This window comes from Rhinolophus hipposideros (assembly GCF_964194185.1).
Source record: "Rhinolophus hipposideros genome assembly, chromosome: 16".
Lineage (NCBI taxonomy): Eukaryota > Metazoa > Chordata > Mammalia > Chiroptera > Rhinolophidae > Rhinolophus > Rhinolophus hipposideros.
In genome coordinates, this window is record NC_138062.1 from 27,968,087 (window position 1) to 27,982,540 (window position 14,454).

A 14,454-nucleotide genomic window follows, 5' to 3' on the forward strand; every position below is an offset into this window, starting at 1 on the left:
CTGGAGCTGAGCTATAGGACTGGCTTTAGGCAGCAGCAAAGACAGCTCATCCATAACAAGGGCAAGAAGGCAGAGCACAGGAGGGTGGTCCGTGGGGAGATGTGTAGGGGGCATTTGTGGGGTTCCTCTGCTGACCTTGCTTTTATCACTGGAGCAGGAAGATGGGAGAGGAGACGCTGGAGGTTTGAGGAGAGAAGGAATAAAATCATCACCTAGGAAACGGAGAGAATATATGGAGGAAGGGAACAACTGCGGGTCAGCGTTAAGGACTGCCTTAGGTGTGGTCCTGGATTTGAAATGGATCATGTGCTTTTCTCCTGCCAAGATTAGCCGTACAAGTGCAAGTCTGGGAGAAACAGTTAGATGTAACTGAGGTTGTGGCTTTGCCACAAAAATACGTCTCAAAAGGGCAAATTTTCAGTGCTACAAATAAAAAAAGCCAGATTCATAAATCTCAACTACTCTGTTTAGAGATCTACTTATTCACTCATAAAGATTTACCGAATGCTTCCCAGATATAGGCCATCACTCAGCGTGCAGAGTAAACCAAGCAGCTCCTTCCCAGAGATGCCAGATGAGCTAGTCCTGCACACTTTGCTTAAAGTGTTACCTTCCTCCAGAAAGGATTTATGTGGTAGCAGCCTAGTGGCCTTTGAGTGGATAAGGTTGGAATTCATCTCAGTGCTCTGTCATGGAAAGAACCCATTTAAAATGTATTTTGAGCTCCACCACGCTTGATTTTAAATCAGTTTTTAAAAATAGGCACCCACAATAGAATATGCCATTTTTAAAATGAGGCTGCAACTAGTCATATTGAAAAATATACAATTTGGACACAAGTGAAACAGAAACAGTAAAACTCCTTTTAGGAACCTAGGGGCAAAAACATCATGGAACTCCCTTTACTTCTCTGAAATTAAAATGAACTTGAATGCCCACTTCTCCATATAACAGAAAATTTAATCTACTTCCAAGTAATCCAATTACTTCTGCTCCTACTTTTTTCCCTTCAATGTGTTTTGGGATAATATTTTGCCAGTTGAAGGCTCTCCACCTCCCATGTCTCCTCTCCAGGAATACTCTGAGTGGGGCCATGATTTTCATCATCTAGACTTTGGTGGGAGGGCATGTGCTTTTGGTCCTTTATGTCCACTGCTGGGTCATTCACATGGGAAACCACACCACCCATCCTTAGTTCCTGGTTCTGTGTCTTTGTCACAGCCATTGCTCCCCGACACTCCTAGTGCTGCATCACGGAGGGCAATCTGTACCTTCCTCCTACTCATGAGGCCTCTAGTGGTCGGCTAGCTCGTTCTGGACTACTTCCGTCCCCCATGGGGAGCCTGGTAGACTTCTGGACATTCTTCCATTCCAGTCCAGGGTTTCATAAAGTAAGAGTGTAGAAAGTGGCCTTCGGTTTCTTTCCTTAAACACACCACATCTCCTTTTCTGTTCTCTTGTCGCTACACCATGTGATGGGGGTGGAGATGGGCCACTGCAGTTTGTGATTCCTTTTTCCTCACACAGGGCATAGTTTACTACTACTTTTCATCCTCTCTCCAGATTATCTGTTTGGTCTGAGCCCAGGGGGAATGGAGGTTCCCTCTAGTCCATTTCCTCCTGCCTTCTGGAGGATTCTACCTCATCATATGCTAAATCAGTCACGATTCTACCAGAGAAACAATATATAGAGAGAAATATATATATAGAGAGAAATATATATAGAGAGAGAAATATATAGAATAGGAAATATATAGAGAGAAATATATGTGTAGAATAAATCACAGATATAAGAAGTGATTTTTATGTTTATATATTTATTTGTATGTATGTGCCTATGCATATATTAAGATATGTATAGGTAGACAGGTATAGATATAGAGTAACTTATTTCAAAGAACTGGCTTACTTGATTGTGAGGTATGGCTGGGCAAGTTTTAAATTCATGACTAGAGACTCTTGGGAAAGAACTGTCACTGGTCCACAGGTAGAATTTCCTCTTCCTCAAGGAAACCTCAATTTCTGCTCTTACAGCTTCAACTGATTGGGTGAAACCCACCGATGCTATTGGGGGGAATCTCCTTTTCTTAAAGTGAACTGAGTGTAGATGCTAACAACATTTACAAAATGCCTTCATAGTAACCCCCCAGACAAAGCTATAGCCTAGCCAAGTTGACACATGAAATTAACTATCACATACACATTCTCTTCACTCTGTGCTTTATCTATAAACACTGTGTTCTATGTCCTCCAGACAAGTCAACCTTTTTGAGCTTAGAGGGGAAAAACAAAGCATTATCTCCCAAAAATCTTGGCTCTTACAATGGAAATCTGGACTTTCAATATTGCTTCAGCTAAAAGTTTATGAATTAATTCAGGTAGTAATATATTTCTTGGTTCTAGGCTATAACTGCCCCTCCCTATGTAGCAATGAATATCACTGAATAACTCAGTTACTATCTTCAGATGTTGTTCTACCAACTTATCAGATACCCATAAATGAGACAAGATTTTTTAAAAATCAGATCAAATTCAATAGAAAGAATTGAAAGATATGAACTTACTAAAAATTTAACATATCGCAAAACCTAACTTTTCTCGTTTTTGTTTTTCTTTTTTGCTTGGTTTTCATGAGAAGTTATTTGTAATAGGCATGTCCTTATTTTTCTCCTAAGCTAATGATATGATATCGGGAGAATAATAGTGAAATACCCCATGGACTATTAAACTGGAAACAATGAGTAGATAGCGCTCATGAAAACTCAGTCCATTTCTATGCAATCCAATTCATCACATATCTTTCATTCTCATTTATTATTCATAAAGATGTATTGCCATCTTAAGCTACCATGCTATGAAACTGGTATAAAATATTATCGAATGTCAACTGCTGTTGAAAAATTAAATAAATAAATAAATAAATAAACAAACAAACAGCCATGCGAACTAAGCACAGAGCAGCTGCCCATGATTTGAGACGTGGTCTCTGCCCTCAGAGAGCTGACCGAAGAGACATACATGGACAGCAGTTACAATACAGTGCAACATGGAGATGGGATGGGGTTAGTACAGTATGCTAGTAAAACAGAAAAGCGGCACATAATCCAGTCTGAGGAGGAAATGGAAGCTTTCAGAAGGAGGTGTTATCTGAATCCTGAAGAAAGCATAGGATATCGGGAAATAAATAAGAAAACCACCCTGCCCACCCCACTGCCATTTTATTGGTAGGAGGCAGTAATGTGCATAGCACATTTGGGGACAACAAACAGTCTGTCCTTGGACCAGCTCTGTGTGAGGCCTTAAGTCAGACTGAAATTGGGACAGACAATGAGAAAGGCATAATTCTGGGCACACACAGAGACCAATTTTATCTGGAGCTAATAATATAAGTTATGAGAAGGAACATAACAGAAGATTTAAAAAGAGAAACTGGATTGGATTTTGTCAGGCAAATTGAATTTTTTTTGCTATTTTTCGGCTTTTTGGAGGTATAGACAATTGAATTTGTTTCAAGGTTTTTTATGTGTACAGAACATGCATATCCCAAAATCTCAAATGTAAAGTCTAAAATGGTCCTTTCAACAATTGCTTCTTTTAAACTTCTGCTTATGTTATTCATAGATTCATGGAACTAGTTCAAGCATCCTGAAAATATTCTACGGCTGATTCCTCTATTTTTGGCAGAATATACTTACATTATCTGTCCAATTTTTTTAAAACTTCCAGAGATTATTTTAGTAACCCAATCATTGTTTGATAATCCTTGTAGTTAAGAAATTATTCCTTATGACTCACATGACTATCCTCCCTGGCTTTAATGGACATAAACTGTAACCTCTTTTCCAAGTTACTCGTCAAAAACAACAACAATCGCAACCTCTCAAGAGATACAACAGCTGCACAGTAATGTCTCTGGTAATGTCTGTCTACTTCTAATATCTCTTGAAATCAATTAGAATAGCTCTACTACAGATGAACCGCCACTGAGGTGGTTAATTGCCTCGTCCCTGCGTTGGTAGTCTGCCAGCGTGGACCGTTCCCAGTGATTCTGCACCAGTGGCTTAGTCCTGGGTTGCTCAACCTGGGCTTTATTGACATTTTGAGACAGATAAATCTTTGTTTGGGGGAGCTGTCCTGTGCATTGTGGCATGTTTAACAGCATCCCTGGACTCTACCTATTAGATGCCAATAGCATCCCCCACATGTCGTGACAATAAAAATGTCTCCCCACTTTGTCAAATGTCCCCTGAGGTGCAAAATCATCCCTGATTGAGAACCACTGGCCTCATCCTACCTTGTTTTGAAAGGTTTAAAGAAAACTAACTAGTATTACAGATCAGGGTTTGTTTTTATCTATAGCTAAAAAATCAAATTTTCACACATTTGAATTATCTCTAAATAGCTTTGGATTATTTTTTATTATTAATGAAATACTTTTAAATACTTTTTTTAAACTCCAAATTTTCCTAAGCATATAAACTGCAGAGTAATATCTCTCCTTTCTTTTGACATTATTGGTCCCACTTCCCAAAGATGACCACTGTTAGCAGTTTCTTGTTAATATATCATAACTTTATAAATGCAACTGTTATATATTCTTCCTTTTATGTAAATAAGATCAAACTGTATAGAGTGTTGTTCAATATACTTTCTGTAACTTAATGATATACCTTAAATATCTTAGATCAATAGATGTATATCTATCTCATTTCTCAAAGTGTTGAACTATATATGTAAATATATACATCCATAATTACACCCTATAAATTAACAATCCTCTATTACAACTGATATTTTTATTTGTTTTGTTTCTAGATATCTCAAATGGTTTTTTATAATCATCACTGAAGATAGAAGTTATCTTTAAAAATAAGTGGATTGAATATAGGGAAAGTTTGTCTTTGTATCTTTTGAAGGGGAGTTTGTTTGGGTTTTTGTTTACTTTATTTGGCATTTTTCTTCTAACAAGGTATTTTAGCATTTTGATGATGTGAGTAATTATCTCAGAAAATAGGAATATTGCTTAGTTTCCATAGATTGTAAAAAGGATTTCAAATGCTGAAACTAAGTTATAGAATCCAATGAAAACTCTTAACCTTAGTGCTAACACAAGTCATAGCTGTACAAAATCACTATAAACATTTTAATTAAATGTACTCACCTACTTTATTTTAAATTTAAGTGAGCAGAACTGCCTTTAGTGCAGTGACTGCATTGATTTCAGAGCAGCAATGTTAAAATTTTCCATTTTAACATTTAATGTTGTTACAGAATAGGTTTATAATTTCACTGAGTTGATTTTCATGAGTTCCCTAGACACAATTGTAAGTGCTTATGCATTTCTGTCAAGATCTGTCAACAAGTAAAAGCTAAGTTTTATTCCATTAATGATAAATCACTAGGTACTTAGCTTCTAAGAAATGTTTATTGAAACACTTAAGGTTTTAGTTCTCAGAGAAGGATTCAAGATTTGGATGTAACCCAGGTCAAATCACGTCTCCCCCCCCCCAAAAAAAAAATGATAGCCAGCCACAGCATAATCACCTTACTGTATGGAAACTGGTACAATTTCCTCAAAACCACATTATAAAAATGTTTCACTGTACTTGCTCTCTGGCTTTGGCCCTCGAATAACATTGGAATCCAATTAAGCCAAAGAAAAAGTTACAATAGCTGCACAAAGTCTAGACCATTTTTTCCTTCTCTGTGCACTACAGTTCACACAAACCCCTAAAACTCATGCACACCACATACACATTGTTTTAGTCTTCGAGGGATGAAAGTAACTCATTCTCTGGCAGAAAAAAAGGAAGTCACTGATATTCACTCAATACTTGTGTCTGACTTGGCAATCAGCATTCGTGACTGTTCCTCTGTTTCTCCATCCACTAATCTCGAAGGATTTCTAGGAGAAGGAAGAGATTTAAGAGCTTCATCAAAACTGTTTCTGATGCTGCTATTAAAACTCTTAAGCATTTTTTCCAAGTTGCCTTAAGCATGACTTGAATAGTTATTTGAGTTCTCATGCATTGGAGTAATTTTTTAATTAAGGTGAGTTTTTAGAAAGTTAAGTGATACATTTCTTAAATTATGAGTAAGGATTGTATGAGATGAGAATATTCCATTCAAAAACTGTCATCACAAAAATTTAATTTCAAGTACCACTAAAAGCGAGATGCATTTATGTCAACATTAAGCATTAACTTACACCATGCTAATGGTATAAGTATAATTACCATAAGCAGAAAGAATAGGACTATGGGGAGAGAAGGGGAGGAAGGGAAAGAGGAGGTAAAGGGAGACAAAAGGGGGAAGAGATGAGATCATCCTCAAGAAAAAGTGCAGCTACCAGACTGGCCAGAACTAGATTTCAGTGGCTGAGAACAGATCCAGGACGCCATTTTGCCCCTCAAGGTGAACTTTAGCTAATTGTAATGGATGATAATATTATTAACGTTGTGGTCGGGGAAAAGCTCCACCCCCTGTGTTGCCTTGACAATTCCGAAAGAGCCATATAAGAACAAAAATCCATCCTCCAACGGGAAGGAGTGGTCAGTGAGGACACACCTAGGAACCCCACCCCTAAGTCTTGACTATTTTATGCCTTCATTTTTAGTGAAATTCCCAAGTCTCATTGTTCCTCTGGGCAGCTGCTCCTCTGCAGGCCTGACTGCTTTCACCATCTTTAGAGTGTACTGTCCTTTTAATACATCTATCTTTTGCTTGACTTACTCAGTGCATCCTTGAATGCTTTCCTGTGATGAAAACCAAGAACCCTTTTCTGGCAACACTTGCAGAGCCACATACGTCGTCACTGTCACGTTGTCACAGTCCTCAACTGTCCGCTGTATCACTAGAGCTCTGCTAAGTGTTTTCATTCAGGTCTGAGTCTATTTTGCGCCCAAATCTCTTTTGAAATTCTTAATTTCCTTGTCTCAGTGCCTTATAAATTCTCAGTGTATAAACGTAGTCATATATATTTAATATATCATTTATTGTGGTCAGAAAGCCTTCAAAAACTTATTTAGAAATACGTCTACTTCTAAGCTACATATTTTCCCTGTGAAATAAGCCTAGCAACATTTGCACTAAATCTCATTTTCTTAAACTTTTCTATCTCATCTATCCACTCCTTATCTGAAAAGAGCTTGCTACCATCTTAGGATTAAATAAATTTAACTTAAAAAATAAGCAAAAAGTGATTCAGATGAAACCATTTTCTTCCTCCTATCCTCAACCTTTGTGCTTTAATGCTTGATTTTGTGTTTGCAAACACACACACACACACACACACACACGGAACACACACACACACACACGGAACACACACACAGAGATTAAGTTAAAAGTATTGCTGTCTCCATTACGCTTCACATCCAAAAATCATTGAACCTTCCTAATTTATAGTCAAACTACATACAGCCATCTAAACAGAGATTCTCAGTGAAGGGTAGCCTACCAGAATAGAGAAATGGATAGAGTAAGGTATGGATGGTTTAACATACCATTGCCAATATTTTAATATAAGTTTATATTTGGAAAAATAGTCCTTTCTTAATAGCTACAAAAAATAGTGCTGGACCAAATTATCTTGGTTGGTGGGGAGCCCCTAAATATATATTAGGTTGGTGCAAAAGTAATTGCAGTTTAAAAGGTTAAAAATATTTGCAAAAACCGCAATCACTTTTGCACCAAGCTCCTATACTGTGAAGCAAAGTATATATTTACCTCTATGAGAAATATCAGAATCCCAGGAAAGGTATATGAAATATGTTTGATCATTACAACAGGGCGTAGATTTTTAAAGTTTGAGAAATCTTGGATTTATATGAATTCGACAACAGGCTGCTGTAAGTAATGTATACAAAAATGAGTTTTGGGAGTGCAGAAAAACCATAGGCATATAAGCGTGTAATTGAAGAAGCAAACCCAACGATCAGTGGTTTTAAAATTTCTTTTTTTTTTTAATTAAGTTTTAAAACTTCTTAATCCACTTATTAAATACTTTTATTATAGAAATCAACAAGAATAATGAGGTCAAGCTGAGGAACACAAAAATGTTAAACTAGTTGTTATGAGTGTAATGTTACAACTGTAGTAACATTAGCCTCAACAAAATTTATGTGTTCAGGATCAGACAAACATTGATGCACGCAGCGCCATCTGTCTCTTGTATCAGGAAAGCTAACACTTCCAGGACATCCTCAGCTGTCGGCTTCCCTTGTCTCTTTGCCAGAACTGTGCCTCTTAGCCACCCAGAAGCAAAGGAACTAGCAAGGAATATATTTTGCTCTTCCAGTCTCTATAATTGAAGGGCAGCAAGAGAGAAGAGTTTGGGAATTACTATGGAATCATCAAACCAGCAATGTCTACTATGCTTGGGTTTTAAATGATTGCAAGTTTATTTTACCAACAAATTTAAAAAACCTAGTTTCCTTAAGTCTCTGACTTCACTTTACAAACCTTATTGTTCTATTTATGAATCTTAAAAAATAAACCACCTTCGCTTTGTACTTTATTTAACTGAACATTAAACTGAAGATGAATAAACTGAACTCCTTTTAACAATTAGTTCCATTCAAGACTAAGTTAAATAGGTTGAACTATTTTAAATAGCATTTTATATGTAATGATTGATTTTATTTTAAATATTTAAATGTTTGCTTAAAAACGCTAGTAAATCCAATAAAACAGATCTTAAGTATAGTAAATGATAAAGTCTCTTAAATATTTCAATACTATTTACTGACTGAGTCAAATTTTCTGATAACATAAAATCAATTTTAAATTCAATTATGTTTATTTAAATTAAAATTAGTAAGTTAATTGCCTAATTCTAACATTTAAACACTTAAAAACACTTTATATTCCCAATAAGCACAGATTATTCCTATATTAAAATACATTACCAATACTATACATTTTATTAATTTCATTATCTCTATGTTTAATTCTAAAATTTATCACCGTTGAAAATATCCACAGCCATTAAAGGGACAATTTTACCATACCGGATGAACAGAGGTTTCGTCTCAAACAAGCTGAGGTTATTTTGGGGCCAACAGTTTTTCACTAGGACACAGTATGTGGAGTTTCTTACGTCCAGGATAACTCCACCTGAAGCTCTAACAGTAAGGAAGAAACTCCACGTGCACACCCTTCAGTGGTAGTTAGTCTGAAAATCTACATTCCTGAAGTTTGAGTTAGATCTGTGTAGGGGAAGGGAAACTTTTCCTCTGCTCTCTTAGGTTCAGTGCCTGGGGCCTGCAAGTTAAAATGACAAAAGGCAGATTAACAAGAGAAAAAGTGTATTTGTGTGCATCACAACAGGAGCTAAATGGGAATTGAACCTACTAAATGGTTAACGTTAGGGACTTATATGACTGACTTAGGGAAAAGGAGAAAGGGAAAAAAAGGCTTCTAGGGCAAAAAAACAAATTGGTTTCTAGGAAAGACAAATGGGTTTTTAAGAGAGGAAAGGTAAGATAAGAAAATTTGTGATAACCTTTTGTTTATGTAGATGTAAGTAGAATCTTTCCTTCTTCTTCATGGCCATGAAATTCCCCCACAGAGGAAATTTATGGTAGGTTTACTCTTGGTCTCTTTCCTGGGAGTAGAACCTTCCCAAAAAGGGAATTTATGGCAGCCTCATTTCCCAGAAGTTTCTGCTTTTAGTCAGATAAGGGAAGATCCCAGAAGACTTCCTTCTGCATCTGTTGATTCTCAAATGTCTTTAGCTTAAAATAACCTTCATACCAACTTTGGGGTTCCAAGTGGGTTCCCACACCTGTTAAACAATATTTTAAAAAGTAGAAGAAAAAGGAGGAAGAGGAATGGTGGGAGGAGGGGATACAATTATAATTCTCATGCACATATAAAAATAAAATGTCTCAAAGACTTTATTTAACTCATTTACTAGTGAGAAAACCAGTAACATGCTACAACCAAGTCAAAGGAGAATACAAGACACGCGCGTGCGGGCGCCTACACACACACACACACAAACACACAGATCAATAGGAATGCTGAAATAAATTTGCATAATACATGCAAAAACGACCAAGATCTAATCATCAATGTATCTCACAGTCTGTTTCTGTCAGACACAATCTACATTTCTATAGACAAAATCATTTGCATTACTATACATTTTCTACAACTTTCGTGGTTTTAAATTCAAAAACAATGTAAGGTAGAAATAATCTAGCCCAGTAAGCCTTATCTTGTTTGCCCATTTCAAAGTCTTTTACAGTATTTCCTGTGAAATCATACCTCTTTTATCTGTAACTTCTTTCATTTATGATCTAATTCAAGTAGGCAGAGTTCTGTGCCCCAAATAAATAGCAGCCAACTTCCTTCACAAATGTCTTCACTATCACATTAAAGTTTTATTCTTTTCTTATTCCTTCCACCTGACAGGGCCACGATCCTTATAAATACTGTAATGTGTAATAAATTTTGAATATCTCCTGATTTTTTTCTGACTCTGCCTGCACTGACAACACTGGAGACATACTAAGGACATATGCAGAGAACAAAACAGAAACTTCATGGGCTTAGCTACATCCTGTACACTGACTGGTCAGTGAACAATGGCACATTCTCTTCACTGCACACTCTGTTCCAACTTTAGTTATCAAATGCAGTTACTAAATGACCAAGATCCAATGCTCTGAGTAAACTGGGGTCTGTTCTTACCAATTTTTTATTGGTGTATCCAACTTGCAGCCTTTATAGGCCCATATGGATACCAATTCAAATACAAAACTATTCAACTATTCAAAGGTGGCATTTCAACCACTCTTTTTTTATTATCATGTAAAATATTATTTTATACTTTTGCAAGTGCCTTTAGACTTACTTGGAAATATTTTTTAAAATATTGTCTTTGTCATATTTAAAAAGAAAGAATATACAAGTGAAACAAATTGGTTAAGCCTAAAACATTTTTATGTATTCAGAACCCAATTTTTCTGGATTACTTTTTTTTAAAATTAAAGTTTATTGGGGTGACAATTGTTAGTAAAGTTACATAGATTTCAGGTGCACAATTCTGTAATACATCATCTATATCTCACATGTGTGTTCACCACCCAGAGTCAGTTCTCTTTCCATCACCATATATTACAGGATCATAGCCAATGCAGCCTGCGATTCCTCACATTCAAATAACAATACCTTTTGTGAAAGAAATTCTGCCCTATGTGAGAACATGGATGAACCTTGAGGACGTTATGCTAAATGAAGTAAGCCAATCACAGAAGGACAGTACCTCCTGATTCTACTTACAAGAGGCGTTTAAAATATTGTAGACAAACTCATAAAAGCACAGAGTAGAATGGTGGTGGCCAGGGGCTGGAGTCAGGGGTTCATAGGGAGTTACTAATTAACAGGTAAAAATAAGTTTCGGTTACACAGAATGACTAAGTTTTAGAGATCTACTGTACAACATTGTGCCTTTAGTTAACAATACTGTATTGTGCACTTAAAAATTTATTGAGCGTAGATACCATGTTAAGTGTTCTTACCACAATTATATATATTTTTTTATAAAAATGGAAGAACTATAAAAACTCAATAAAACAGGACTTGCTCAGTAAGGTACTTCTGTGAGAACACCTATTCTCCTGTTTCTTTAATGTATGAATCCATCTTTTGAAGTGAAGTCGTAATAACCATGGCAGCTTTGGATCCAGAGAGATAATTAGGGGATTATGTTATTCAAGAAATTTGTAAAGTATTGAAAGAAAGGGGGAAAACAAGCACTCCCCTTGACAAGGATGGAAGAGGCCCTCCGGCCTACACAACACATAGATGGTTAAGGCATTGTCACCAATTTCGTGGCATTTAGCCTTTTTTTTTTTTTCACAGTTTGGGGTGATGGAAAATTCTGGAGCTAGATAGTAGTGATAAATGCACAACAATATGAATGGACGTAATGTCACTAAAGTGTACACTCACAATGTATTAAAATCATAAATTTTATGTTATGTACATTTTGCCACAATAAGAAAATCAATTTCAATTACAATATTATTTTATATTCCATCCCATAACCTAATAGTGTCACACATAGTGATCCTTTGGAAAAGCTTATGGGGGGGGAATTTTTTTAGTTGTTCTTTATAATTCCTGCTGCCTGACTGCTATGGCTATACATATGTTTGGAAGAAGGCGAAGTTACTCTGCATGAGCATGATCTGAGAGATACGCAGTTTGCAAGAAATCCAAACCCAGAGAAGGTGGCAGCCAGAGAGGCTGGAAAAGGTGAATCCCCATTAGGACCCAAGCCACAGAGACTGTATGAGAAGAATCAGTCTAAAGAGGATAGTTAAAATAATTCTTATTGAAATACACTCTTACTCTCGCCCCTTTAAAATATTCAAACCATTAAAATATTTAGGTTAGCACACGACAAAAACAGCATGCAGGGGCATTTTGTATAAGTGGGGCTCCACAGAAAAAAAGTGAAAACTCAAAGAAGCTGTTAGACTTGATGGCTTATCTGCCATTTTAACAAAGGGTGACAAATTGTGGAGAAGTGACTAGACCTAAATCTAATTATGATGCAACATCAGATAGCCAAACTTCAGGAACATTCTACAAAATAACCTGCAATTTTCAAAAATGTAAAGGTCATAGAAGAGAAGGAAAGACTGAGAAACTATTCCAGATCAAAGGAAACTAAAGAAATGTGACAATTAAATGCAAGGAATGGTTGTGAACTAGATTGTTGACATTTTGCGAGCAATATGTGAAACTTGAATGGGTTCTAAGGCTTCAATGGTAGTAAGATATCAATACTAATTTCCTGATATCAATACTAATTTCCTGATTTTGATGGTACTAGTGTGATTATTTAGGTGAATGTTCTTATACACACCAAAATTTTAGGGGTGATGGAGCTTAGGTCAAGAATTTACTCTCAAGTGGTTCGGGGTGGGAGGGAATCATTCTTTACACTGCATTTACAACTTCTATTTAAGTTTGATATCATTTGAAAATTAAAAAGTTATTTAAAAATATCACTATTTAAGATTTAGATTGTATCTGTTGAATTATGCTATTAAAATGTAGGACTAATTTCATGCAGAATTATTGAAGAGCTATTTCTGCTTCTAAATATAAATTTTAAAGACAGGACACAATATTCATGAAAAACAAGTTACTCTGAGAAGAGTTTTGAAAACAGCATGAAAACACAGGCAGTTATGTCTAGTTAAAACATCTTCAAACAATAATTGTCTGAAGATTGACAATTTATCAGAGAATTTTCTGATTATCTTTTATCTTAATAAATATATAAAAGTAGTCTCAATGCAGATCAATTTATTTATATGTACACTTGAGGCCTCTGAAATGTGTGATGTTCTACCAGTGATGTCCTGTGGAATACAGATCCTTTGTTTTGATCAATTTGTTGGAAAAAAAACTGATAAATAATTTAAAAATAATTTTACAAGTGGGAACACTGTTTTCAACACAGCTCATTATTTCATAGATTCGACTATTTCATTCATCACATTATGTGCTCTAAAACCACTAAGTACAGTCAAAATCTGACGTAAATTGCTTCTCTGTGAGAATACCACTTGCCCCATTATTAAAATGATTCACTGTATCTTACAAAGGAAATACACTTTTATTCTTTTCATGTTTTGATGATAGACTACAAGTACTTTTTTTACATAATAACTTTATTGACTGTTCAAACTATTCTGTTTTTATTTCTTTATAATTGACAGTTATTCTGGAAAGTGTCAAAGATTTACAAACATGGTAAGGCTAATAAGCAACAGAATTATACTTGGAGTCTACAATAACCTTTGAAATTATATAAATCTGAAGTTTTAACATGGCATAGTTAATTTATGTCCATGCAAAAACCTGCACATGGATGTTTATAGCAGCTTTATTCATAATTGTCAAAATTTGCACACAACCAAGCTGTTCTTCAGTAGGTGGATGGATAAACTATGGTACATCCAGACAATGGAATATTATTCAGGACCAAAAAGAAATGAGCCATTAAGCCACAAAAGATATGGAGGAAACTTAAATGCATGTTAGTAAATGAAAGAAGTCAATCTGAAAAGAGCAGGAACTCTCTTTTTGTTAGCCTCAATGCTGTATGCCCGGGCCTCACACTTAGAAACTGTCCAATATACTCGTAAGAATGAGCACATGGCATCTGCATGCCTGATATCCTCTATGTCAGGAGTATCTAAACTTTTTTCAACGTTTTTCACCAAGGACCATATGCAGTAAAATACACAAACAGCCAGGCCACTCACTGGTACGTATGGCCTCACCTGATTTAAGTAAACTAAATATATTTTTGGAATTTGCTGCGGGTCAATTAACAGTGGATTGTGGGTCGCAGTTGGCCCGAGGGGCCGCAGTTTGGACACCCTGCTCTATGTTTTTTTCGTCCTCCTAGTACCAGACCATCCT

General features: G+C 35.9%; 1 protein-coding gene across 2 annotated transcripts in view; it reads left to right on the top strand.

The window, feature by feature from the left end:
* The window catches only part of RXFP1 (relaxin family peptide receptor 1), a 90,113-nt gene that overhangs the window by 20,208 nt on the left and 55,451 nt on the right, over nt 1–14,454 (top strand). The window lies entirely within an intron of this gene.